The 12,500-nt window shown below is 59.0% G+C and overlaps 1 non-coding gene across 1 annotated transcript; it reads left to right on the top strand.

The window, feature by feature from the left end:
- The first annotated feature begins 11,489 nt into the window (after positions 1–11,489).
- LOC136685347 (5.8S ribosomal RNA) lies at positions 11,490–11,643 on the top strand. The gene has a single exon (XR_010800102.1). It is a non-coding gene; the product is annotated as a 5.8S ribosomal RNA (ribosomal RNA).
- Positions 11,644–12,500: the final 857 nt, after the last annotated feature.

Here is a 12,500-nt window from a genome sequence, read left to right as displayed (position 1 = left end):
TTGGGGCTCGGGTCTTCCAGTGGGCGGAGTGAGACTTAAAGGAATATTGACGGAGCCATGAAGGGCCCCCCCTGGAGGTCCCATGGCCGAGAAAAGTGCTCCGAGCCCGGGGAGATAGAGAACCGTAAAGCGCGCGGGTTTGGGGCTCGGGTCTTCCAGTGGGCGCTCGTTCCAGCGGCGCGGGCTGGATGGTTTAGTCCGAGGAGGAGTGCTTAAGTGTGGGCCGGATAGGTTCGAGAGGTGCGCTGGGTTGGTGGAGGTCCAGCCCCGGAGGTTTGGAGCGGGGCGATGTAGCGAGCGAGGCCGAGTCGGGTGAGCCTGGGCCGGGCATGGGCGTTGGCGGCGATGGGGGTCTTCTCCCCGGAGGTTTGGAGCGGGCGATGGAGCGAGCGAGGCCGAGTCGGGTGAGCCTGGGCCGGGCATGGGCGTTGGCAGCGACGGGGGTGTCTTCCCCGGAGGTAAGTACCGTGGGGGGCAAGCGTGAGATATTCCAGGCCGGGAAAAGTGAGCTAAATTCGGCAAAGCGTTGTTAAAAAGGGGGGTCGGTTGATTTTTTTGTTAAATCTAAACGAACAAAGGGTGCGAGGCGTGAAAATTGCATTCAGCCGTGATTTTTTGGCAAAGTGCTAACCCTAGTGTTCTCCCAGTGGGACGTTTTAAAGTAGGACTTAGAAAAATTTCTGACCCTCTTCGCCCTAGGTAGCAAGCCCAAAACGGAGCACCTCGGAGAGGTAAAAATTCAGAGGGCATGGGGGTTTCCAGTGCGGTGCCGTCAGGACATTAGGGTTCCTTTAGAAAAGACGAAAGTTTGGGTACACCGTATGTAACTATGACAAGCCCAAGGCTCTGGTTCGCCTGTGGGCATGAATATAGTGAGATTTCCGCGTTATCTCACTGGAGGTGACCCCGGAACGGTTCAAAACCTAAGTCGAGACTTCCATGGGACCCCGGCGATGGGAGTTTGAAGCCCGAGGAGTGACGCCCTCTGGGCTAAGGTTGGTGGTAGGTTCGGCCCCCCTTTCTGGAGGTCTAAACTGACTTCCATGGACCCCGGTGATGCGAATTTGATGCCCGATGAGGAGCACACCTCTGGGCTAAGGGTGGTGGTATGCTCGGCCCCCCCCTCTGGATGTTTAAACTGACTTCCATGGACCCCGGTGATGCGAATTTGATGCCCGAGGAGTGACTCACCTCTGGGCTAAGGGTGGTGGTATGCTCGGCCCCCCCTCTGGAGGTCTAAACTGACTTCCATGGACCCCGGTGATGCGAATTTGATGCCCGAGGAGTGACTCACCTCTGGGCTAAGGGTGGTGGTATACTCGGCCCCCCCTCTGGAGGTCTCGAATGACTTCCATGGACACCGGTGATGCGAATTTGATGCCCGATGAGGAGCACACCTCTGGGCTAAGGGTGGTGGTATGCTCGGCCCCCCCCCTCTGGATGTTTAAACTGACTTCCATGGACCCCGGTGATGCGAATTTGATGCCCGAGGAGTGACTCACCTCTGGGCTAAGGGTGGTGGTATGCCCAGCCCCCCCTCTGGAGGTCTCGAATGACTTCCATGGACCCCGGTGAAGCGTATTTCATGCCCGATGAGGAGCACACCTCTGGGCTAAGGGTGGTGGTATGCTCAGCCCCCCCTCTGGAGGTCTAAACTGACTTCCATGGACCCCGGTGATGCGAATTTGATGCCCGAGGAGTGACTCACCTCTGGGCTAAGGGTGGTGGTATGCCCGGCCCCCCCTCTGGAGGTCTCGAATGACTTCCATGGACCCCGGTGAAGCGTATTTCATGCCCGATGAGGAGCACACCTCTGGGCTAAGGGTGGTGGTATGCTCAGCCCCCCCTCTGGAGGTCTAAACTGACTTCCATGGACCCCGGTGATGCGAATTTGATGCCCGAGGAGTGACTCACCTCTGGGCTAAGGGTGGTGGTATGCCCGGCCCCCCCTCTGGAGGTCTCGAATGACTTCCATGGACCCCGGTGAAGCGTATTTCATGCCCGATGAGGAGCACACCTCTGGGCTAAGGGTGGTGGTATGCTCAGCCCCCCCTCTGGAGGTCTAAACTGACTTCCATGGACCCCGGTGATGCGAATTTGATGCCCGAGGAGTGACTCACCTCTGGGCTAAGGGTGGTGGTATGCCCGGCCCCCCCTCTGGAGGTCTCGAATGACTTCCATGGACCCCGGTGAAGCGTATTTCATGCCCGATGAGGAGCACACCTCTGGGCTAAGGGTGGTGGTATGCTCAGCCCCCCCTCTGGAGGTCTAAACTGACTTCCATGGACCCCGGTGATGCGAATTTGATGCCCGAGGAGTGACTCACCTCTGGGCTAAGGGTGGTGGTATGCCCGGCCCCCCCTCTGGAGGTCTCGAATGACTTCCATGGACCCCGGTGAAGCGTATTTCATGCCCGATGAGGAGCACACCTCTGGGCTAAGGGTGGTGGTATGCTCAGCCCCCCCTCTGGAGGTCTAAACTGACTTCCATGGACCCCGGTGATGCGAATTTCATGCCCGAGGAGTGATGCCCTCTGGGCTAAGGGTGGTGGTAAGCCCGGCCCCCCCTCTCTGGAGGTCTAGATTGACTTCCATGGACCCCGGTTAAGCGTATTTCATGCCCGAGGAGTGACGCCCTCTGGGCTAAGGGTGGTGGTATGCCCGGCCCCCCCTCTGGAGGTCTCCAAAACCTAAGTCGAGACTTCCATGGACCCCGGTTATCCGAATTTCATGCCCGAGGAGTGACGCCCTCTGGGCTTAGGGTGGTGGTAAGCCCGGCCCCACTCTCTGGAGGTCTAAACTGACTTCCATGGACCCCGGTGATCCGAATTTCATGCCCGAGGAGTGACGCCCTCTCGGCTAGGGTGGTGGTAAGTGCAGCCCCCCCTCTCTGGAGGTCTAAAATGACTTCCATGGACCCCGGTGAAGCGAATTTCATGCCCGAGGAGTGACGCCCTCTCGGCTAGGGTGGTGGTAAGCCAGGCCCCCCCTCTCTGGAGGTCAAAACTGACTTCCATGGACCCCGGTATAGCGTATTTCATGCCCGAGGAGTGACGCCCTCTGGGCTAAGGGTGGTGGTATGCCCGGCCCCCCCTCTGGAGGTCTCCAAAACCTAAGTCGAGACTTCCATGGACCCCGGTTATCCGAATTTCATGCCCGAGGAGTGACGCCCTCTGGGCTTAGGGTGGTGGTAAGCCCGGCCCCACTCTCTGGAGGTCTAAACTGACTTCCATGGACCCCGGTTATCTGAATTTCATGCCCGAGGAGTGACGCCCTCTGGGCTTAGGGTGGTGGTAAGCCCGGCCCCACTCTCTGGAGGTCTAAACTGACTTCCATGGACCCCGGTTATCCGAATTTCATGCCCGAGGAGTGATGAACCTCTGGGCTAAGGGTGGTGGTAAGTGCAGCCCCCCCTCTGGAGGTTTCCAAAACCTAAGTCGAGACTTCCATGGACCCCGGTGATGCGAATTTCAAGCCCGAGGAGTGGTGCCCTCTGGGCTAAGGGTGGTGGTAAGCCCGGCCCCCCCCCTCTCTGGAGGTCTAAAAGGACTTCCATGGACCCCGGTATAGCGTATTTCATGCCCGAGGAGTGACGCCCTCTGGGCTTAGGGTGGTGGTAAGTGCAGCCCCCCCTCTGGAGGTTTCCAAAACCTAAGTCGAGACTTCCATGGACCCCGGTGATGCGAATTTCAAGCCCGAGGAGTGGTGCCCTCTGGGCTAAGGGTGGTGGTAAGCCCGGCCCCCCCTCTCTGGAGGTCTAAACTGACTTCCATGGACCCCGGTGTAGCGTATTTCATGCCCGAGGAGTGACGCCCTCTGGGCTTAGGGTGGTGGTAAGCCAGGCCCCCCCCCTCTCTGGAGGTCAAAATTGACTTCCATGGACCCCGGTTATCCGAATTTTATGCCCGAGGAGTGACGCCCTCTGGGCTAAGGGTGGTGGTAAGTCCGGCTCCCACCCTCTGGATGCGTTCAAAACCTAAGTCGAGACTTCCATGGACCCCGGTGATGCGAAGTGACATGCCCGAAGAGTGGTGCCTTCTGGGCTAAGGTTGTGATAAGCCCGGTCTCTCCTCTGGAGGTCTGTGGTTTTAAAGTGAATATTTTCTAAGTCCCTCACCTGAGATTTTAAGAGAATCAGGACCCTCCTCAAGCCTCGTAGCGAGTCCGAGGGAGGTTCATCGTTGTCGGCTATGCGAAAGGGGTTCAGACGCCTCTAATCCTGTGGGCATATGGTTTCTCAGCCTGGTGCCGTCGGGATATTAGGGAGGCATTAAATCAGACGTAAGTTTGGGTAACAGCGATGCGAAACGCTATGCCCAAAGGAGTGGCTTCCCGATGGGCTTGAAATAATGGGAATGTCCGCTCTGCTTCCCTGGATGTGTTCAAAACCTAAGTCGAGACATCCGTAGACCCCGTTGATGCGAATTCCATGCCCGAGGAGTGACGCCCTCTGGGCTTAAGGGTGGTGGTAAGACCGGCCCCACTCTCTGGAGGTCTAAACTGACTTCCATGGACCCCGGTGATTCGAATTTCAAGCCCGAGGAGGTGCACACCTCCGGGCTAAGGGGATGGTTTGGGTGGCCTCCCCTCTGGATGTGTTCAAAACCTAAGTTGAGACATCCATAGACCCCGGTAATCCGAATTTCATGCCCGAGGAGTGACGCCCTCTGGGCTTAAGAGTGGTGGTAAGACCGGCCCCACTCTCTGGAGGTCTAAACTGACTTCCATGGACCCCGGTGATGCGAATTTCATGCCCGAGGAGTGGCGCCCTCTGGGCTAAGAGTGGTGGTAAGACCGGCCCCACTCTCTGGATGTCTAAAATGACTTCCATGGACCCCGGTGATTCGAATTTGAAGCCCGAGGAGGTGCACACCTCCGGGCTAAGGGGATGGTTTGGGTGGCCTCCCCTCTGGATGTGTTCAAAACCTAAGTTGAGACATCCATAGACCCCGGTAATCCGAATTTCATGCCCGAGGAGTGACGCCCTCTGGGCTTAAGGGTGGTGGTAAGACCGGCCCCACTCTCTGGATGTCTAAAATGACTTCCATGGACCCCGGTGATGCGAATACACAAGCCCGAGGAGTGGCACACCTCTGGGCTAAGGGGATGGTTTGGGTTGCCTCCCCTCTGGAGGTCTAAAAATGACTTCCATAGACCCCGGCGAAGCGAATTTAAAGCCCGAGGACTGGCACCCCTCTGGGCTAAGGGGATGGTTAGGGTGGCCTCCCCTCTGGATGTCTAAAATGACTTCCATGGACCCCGGTGATGCGAATACACAAGCCCGAGGATTGGCACACCTCTGGGCTAAGGGGATGGTTTGGGTTGCCTCCCCTCTGGAGGTCTAAAAATGACTTCCATAGACCCCGGCGAAGCGAATTTAAAGCCCGAGGACTGGCACCCCTCTGGGCTAAGGGGATGGTTAGGGTGGCCTCCCCTCTGGATGTCTAAAATGACTTCCATGGACCCCGGTGATGCGAATACACAAGCCCGAGGAGTGGCACACCTCTGGGCTAAGGGGATGGTTTGGGTTGCCTCCCCTCTGGAGGTCTAAAAAATGACTTCCATAGACCCCGGCGAAGCGAATTTAAAGCCCGAGGACTGGCACCCCTCTGGGCTAAGGGTGGTGGTTAATCCGGCCCCCCCTTCTGGATGTGTTCAAAACCTAAGTCGAGACATCCATGGACCCCCGGTGATGCGAAGTGACATGCCCGAGGAGTGACGCCCTCTGGGCTAAGGTTGTGATAAGCCCGGTCTCTCCTCTGGAGGTCTGTGGTTTTAAAGTGAAAATTTTCTAAGTCCCTCACCTGAGATTTTAAGAAAATCAGGACCCTCCTCAAGCCTCGTAGCGAGTCCGAGGGAGGTTCATCGTTGTCGGCTATGCGAACGAGGTTCCAACGCCTCAAATCCTGTGGGCATATGGTTTCTCAGCCTGGTGCCGTCGGGATATTAGGGAGGCATTAAATCAGACGTAAGTTTGGGTAACAGCGATGCGAAACGCTATGCCCAAAGGAGTGGCTTCCCGATGGGCTTGAAATAATGGGAATGTCCGCTCTGCTTCCCTGGATGTGTTCAAAACCTAAGTCGAGACATCCGTAGACCCCGTTGATGCGAATTCCATGCCCGAGGAGTGGCACACCTCTGGGCTAAGGGTTGGTGGTAAGTCAGGCCCCACCCTCTGGAGGTTTTCAAAACCTAAGTCGAGACCTCCGTAGACCCCGGTGATGCGAATACCGAAGCCCGAGGACTGGCACCCCTCTGGGCTAGGGTGGGGATAAGATATGCCCCCACCCTCTGGAGGTTTTCAAAACCTAAGTCGAGACCTCCGTAGACCCCGGTGATGCGAAATGACATGCCCGAGGACTGGCACCCCTCTGGGCTAGGGTGGGGATAAGATATGCCCCCACCCTCTGGAGGTTTTTAAAACCTAAGTCGAGACCTCCATAGAACCCCGGTGATGCGAAGTGACATGCCCGAGGACTGGCACCCCTCTGGGCTAGGGTGGTGGTTAATCCGGCCCCACCTCTGGAGGTTTTCAAAACCTAAGTCGAGACCTCCATAGACCCCGGTGATGCGAATACCGAAGCCCGAGGACTGGCACCCCTCTGGGCTAGGGTGGTGGTTAATCCGGCCCCCCCTCTGGAGGTTTTCAAAACCTAAGTCGAGACCTCCATAGACCCCGGTGATGCGAATACCGAAGCCCGAGGACTGGCACCCCTCTGGGCTAAGGGGATGGTTTGGGTGGCCTCCCCTTCAATCCCGATGATTCGTTCGATATATGCCCAGGGAGGTGAACACTTCTCTGGGCGTGAGGGGGTCGAGCGTATGAGGGTTGTACCCCGTTATGGTTCCTACTATAAACGAATCCGAGCGGCGGGTCCACAGGCCACCGACCACCTGCCCACTTGCGGGGTGGGTGCGACGGGCCGCCCGCCGGCAGTTGTCCCCGTTCCTAACCTAACTCTTGCCCGTGCGCGAGTCGAAAGGGGCATACAAACCCCCGAGGCGAAGACCGGCGTTCCGCTTGGTCTAATGTGGGATCTCCCAGATTTTCCCCTCCGCGGGGACTTGGGAGCGCACCACCGGGCCCCCGCGCTGGAAACGGCCGGAGGCAAAGAGCGCATTAGAGGTGTCACGGATCGGTCTTTTTAAACGGACCGCGGCTGGAAGTTCGCAGGGGAAGAGGCGCTCGGTTTACGGTTCCCGGGCCCGACCCCCTTCGTCTTCTTAAATCGAGAAAACTAACCGTAGGCTCCGGGGGGGCGAATCGTAAAACCTTTGCCGACCTCCTCGCACTGCGAGGGGGCCAGGATTTTGCGGCTTGTCCGCGTATCGGTCCTACCAAGGACCGCGGCTGGAAGTTCGGTGGTGAGCCCTCGACCTTACGAGATTGGGGGCAAAACCCTTCGTCTTCTGAACATCAGACGGCTCCGGGGGGGGCGTACCGTAAAACCTATGCCGACCTCCTCGCGCTTTGAGGGGGCCAGGAAATTCTCTTCCATTCTCTTCCCTTAAACGGACGTCCTTTACGCCCGTTCGAAATGCGGCATACCCGGAGCACCAGGGGCAGGCTTCTAATCCGAAATAATACCGGCTTTTAGAACGATCCTCCCCGCCACGTGCTCCAGCCTCCATGGCTCGTGGACCCCCCGTAACAGGGGGTCCGCTTGTCCCAGAATCGTTCCGAGGGAGACTTAGCCGATCCGTCGGTCTAATTTCCACCGCAGTTTGGGTCCGTTAAAAGGTCCGAGTCGGTGGTGCCTTAGGGTCGGGATCCTATTGAGGGAAGGAACCGGCCCCTAGCCTGCACCGTCCGGGCCTTGAATCGTACATTTTCCAAGTAGTCAAACCCCCGATTGCAGACCCACCTCCGGGGGGTCTCGTTCGAAAAGCCTTTCCGCGGTGCGCGTCTCTTCCTCCTTCGGGGGGTCGAGTTCCACGCACCACCGACTCTCTCTCTTTCCCCAAGCCGGGTTTGAGTACCAGAGGGATCGGCCTGGTTGATCCTGCCAGTATCATATGCTTGTCTCAAAGATTAAGCCATGCAAGTCTAAGTACACACGGGCGTTGGTACAGTGAAACTGCGAATGGCTCATTAAATCAGTTATGGTTCCTTTGATCGCTCCACACGTTACTTGGTATAACTGTGGTAATTCCAGAGCTAATACATGCAAACGAAGCGTTGGAAGTGGGGGTGCCGTTTCGAGGTGGTCGGTGACTGGTTCACCTTCCCCCCTCGGCGCCCCCCACGGATACGTGCATTTATCAGAACCAAAAAACCCCCTCCCGACTCCGGTCGGGTCCGCTTTGGTGACTCTAGATAACCTTTGGCCGATCGCAGAGCCCTTCGGGGCGGCGACGTCTCATTCGAGTGTCTGCCCTATCAACTTTCGACGGTAGTCTACGGGACTACGTGTGGTGACCACGGGTAACGGGGAATCTGGGTTCGATTCCGGAGAGGGAGCCTGAGAAACGGCTACCACATCCAAGGAAGGCAGCAGGCGCGCAAATTACCCATTCCCGACACGGGGAGGTAGTGACGAAAAATATCGGTGCGAGGCCCCGTTTGAAGGTTTCGGGACCGAAATGAACTCAATCTACGTCCGTGGGTGAGGACCCATTGGAGGGCAAGTCTGGTGCCAGCAGCCGCGGTAATTCCAGCTCCAATAGCGTATGTTAACGTTGCTGCAGTTAAAAAGCTCGTAGTTGGATCCGGGGACGGGTCCCGGCTGCCGGGCCTCTGCCCGTCCGGACTTCGCGGTGGGAAGCTGCCCCTCTCCGGGGGGGTTGGGGACCCCCCGCGGGTCTCTGGGTGGAGGTCGCGGGACCTTGTCCCTACTCATCCGGTGTCCTCTGCTCCCTTCCTCCGCGGAGAGGCCCTTAGCTGGGTCGTCCGCCGCGGTTGAATACGTGGGGGGCGGAAGGGTCCGGTGCGTTTACTTTGAACAAAACAGAGTGCTCAAAGCAGGCCGAAGCGTGCCTTGAATGGACTGAGCTAGGAATAATGGAATAAGGCCTTCCCATGGGGGGCGAGTCGGAGCTCTTCGGCGAGGCGGCCGGGCGGGGCCGTTTTCTGGCCGCCGCACGGTTCCCCGAGCCGGGGGGGTATCCGACCGCTCTCTTGGTCCTATTTCGTGGGTTTGACGGACCAAAGGTCATGATTAAGAGGGACGGCCGGGGGCATTCGTACCGCACCGAGAGAGGTGAAATTCGTAGACCGGTGCGGGACGGACAAAAGCGAAGGCATTTGCCAAGAATGTTTTCATTAATCAAGAACGAAAGTCGGAGGATCGAAGACGATCAGGTACCGTCGTAGTTCCGACCGTAAACTATGCCGACCCGCGATCCGGCGGCGTTGGGTTAACGACTATGACCCGCCGGGCAGCGTCCGGGAAACCACGAGTCTTTGGGCTCTGGGGGGAGTACGGTTGCAAAGCTGAAACTTAAAGGAATTGACGGAAGGGCACCACCAGGAGTGGAGCTTGCGGCTTAATTTGACTCAACGCGGGGAACCTAACCCGGCCCGGACACGGTAAGGATTGACAGATTGACGGCTCTTTCTCGATTCTGTGGGTGGTGGTGCATGGCCGTTGGTAGTTCGTGGAGCGATTCGTCTGGTCAATTCCGGTAACGAACGAGATCCCATCCTTTAAGTAGTTACACGGCCCCTCTCCTGGGTCGGACTCTATCCCCGAAGGTCCCCGTTCGCGGGGGGTCCCCATCGGGGTGGGGGTGTTGGGGGTTTCGGCGGGGGTCCGGTTCTACCCCGGATCGGTTCGGGGAGGTGATGCGGTTGACGGGGGTTCAGTTCTGCGTCGAGTGGGTGGCTCCGGCCTCTCCCCTTCGCGTTCGGTTCCCTCCCCGATGCCGTCCGCACCTCGTTCCGCTCTCCGGGTGTGGGTTGTCCGTCCTTCGCCTTCGCCTTCCCTCTCCCCTCCCCGGTGCCCTCCCGCTTACCGCGGGCCTGAAGGTTGGGGTTCGCCCGGTGGGAATCAGCGGTCGGTGGCTAAACTTCTTAGAGCGATTTGTGAATCTGATAGAGTGTGAGAAATGGAGCAATAACAGGTCTGTGATGCCCTTAGAAGTCCGGGGTCGCACGTGAGCTACAATGGCTGGTTCAACATGTAAGTTACCCTACGCCGAGAGGTGCGGGCAATCCTATGAACGCCATTCCCCGCTGGGGACAGGGGATTGCAACTATTCCCCTCGAACGAGGAATTCCAAGTAGGCGCGGGTCACCAGCCCGCGTCGATTAAGTCCCTGCCCTTTGTACACACCGCCCGTCGCTACTACCGATCGGATGCCTCGGTGAGGTCCTCGGACCGTCCCCGGGGCGGCCCTCGAACGGGGGTCGCCTCCGGGCGATGGGAAGTCGATCGAACCCGGACATCTAGAGGGAGTAAAAGTCGTAACAAGGTTTTCGTAGGGGAACCTGCGGAAGGATCAATAACGGTGACCTGGCCGCGGTCGGCGCCCGCCGTCCGTGCCGGTTGTCGAGTCGGACTCGAGAGGCCGAACCTCCCCCCCGGCGGGTACCTTCAAGGTATGGACCGCAGAAGCCTCGTACCTTTCGTCGTCGGCCGACGTGAGTCTCTCCCCCCTCCGGGTGGGTGGACGTAGCGAGCCGGCTTCGGAACTCGGGGTTATGCGAGGACCGCCTTAGGTGCATAGGTACCCCGGTCCGCCCCTCCCGTTCGCGGGGGGAAGAGTGGCGCCGGAGCCGCCCGCCGGGTAGTTAAACCCAAAAAACCATTGATCGTTGAAGGCTTGATTGTGCGTGCGCGAGTCAAAGGGGCTTACTCACCCCCAGGGCGTTGGCCGGTGCTCGCCGGCCTCGGTGGGATCTCCCTGAACCCATCCCCCCGGCACAGGGGGCGGTGGTGGACGGGAGCGTACCGCCGGGCGAAACTCTTTCCCCTCACGGGGTTAGAGCGGAGCTTAAGAGCGCATGCAAAATACCCCCGATGTTGGCTTCGCAGAGACGGACCGTATAATAGTCTAAGGCCGGTGCGCGAGTTGAAGGGGCCTCACGAACCCCGGATGCGTTTATAAACACCCGAAAGGAGACGGCCGGTGCCCGCCGGTCCTGACTAGGTGGGATCTACCCAGCGCCTTCCCCCTAAGCGGGGACTTGGGAGCGTACCACCGGGCCTCGCTCATACCCTCCGGGGTGGAGAGCTTGGCTTTGAGCGCACGCCTGAATGCCTTAGACCGGGACCCGTAACGCAGCGAACCAAACCCCTGGGCCTCGCCGGGAACGGCGGGTGCCTAGACCCCGGTCTCCTAAACCACGTAAGTCTCGGGCACCTACTCGGGCGATCGTCCCCCGGGCCGTAACTCCTCGGTCCGGTGGTGACGCCCAGGTTCAATGACCTTTCCCCCCCTGCACGGGGGTGGAAGGCACCCGGCTTGAAATATATTGGCAAAAATTGTCTCTTGTTCGAATGGCTTCCTTCGCCCGGCCTGTAACGGGCCGGGCACAAACCCGAATACGACTCTTAGCGGTGGATCACTCGGCTCGTGCTTCGATGAAGAACGCAGCCATCTGCGTTAACTAATGTGAATTGCAGGACACAGATCATCGAAATTTCGAACGCATATTGCGGCCGCGGGGGTCCATCCCGCGGCCACGCCTGTCTGAGGGTCGCTTTACCCATCGATCGGTCTCCGCGCCCCCGCTGAGAGAGAGAGACCGCGGCTGGAAGCTCGCAGGGCCTGAAAACGGCCCTTCGTCTTCCCAAACGAAGACTCGGTTCCGAGCCAGTCCACGCGGCCCGTGTTGCGAGAGAGCTCCGTACAGGGAACGGAGGGAGAGCCGAGTAGGTCCGGGTCCACGTCCGTTACGGTCTCTCCCCGAGTCCCGAGCGGGGCTCCGCGCAGTCGGACGCGGGGGTGGCGAGTGCCGATTAAACCCAGCGAGCGGGCGAGTGAGCGGGCGGGCGAGCGGCCGGGGTGGGGGGGAAGGTGTCGCGGAGTTCGGTCTCGTGCCGGGCTCTCGCCCCTCGCCCCTAGCCTTCGGCCCTCCGCCTCCGCCCTCGCCCCCGCATAAGAAACCTCTGTGTGCGGCCTCAGATCAGACGAGACGACCCGCTGAACTTAAGCATATCAGTAAGCGGAGGAAAAGAAACTAACAAGGATTCCCTTAGTAGCGGCGAGCGAACAGGGAAGAGCCCAGCGCTGAATCCCACTTTCCCCTGACCGGGGTTGGCCGGGAAATGTAGCGTACGGAAGTCCGTAAGATCCGTCTCGGTGCGGACGCGGGACCAAGTCCTCGCGAACGTGGCTTCTTCCCATAGACGGTGAAAGCCCGGTAGCGAGTCCCGCGTTCCCGCCCGGGTAGGTCGGGCTTCTCGGAGTCGGGTTGCTTGGGAATGCAGCCCAAAGCGGGTGGTAAACTCCATCTAAGGCTAAATACCGGCACGAGACCGATAGCGAACCGAGTACCGTGAGGGAAAGTTGAAACAGGACTTTGAAGAGAGAGTTCAACAGAGCGTGAAACCGTTA

The sequence above is a fragment of the Hoplias malabaricus genome, unplaced genomic scaffold, assembly GCF_029633855.1.
Source record: "Hoplias malabaricus isolate fHopMal1 unplaced genomic scaffold, fHopMal1.hap1 scaffold_359, whole genome shotgun sequence".
In the NCBI taxonomy this organism is placed as follows: Eukaryota; Metazoa; Chordata; class Actinopteri; order Characiformes; family Erythrinidae; genus Hoplias; species Hoplias malabaricus.
The sequence above is the reverse complement of the archived record's forward strand: the minus strand, read 5'-3'. Positions and strand labels throughout refer to the sequence as shown.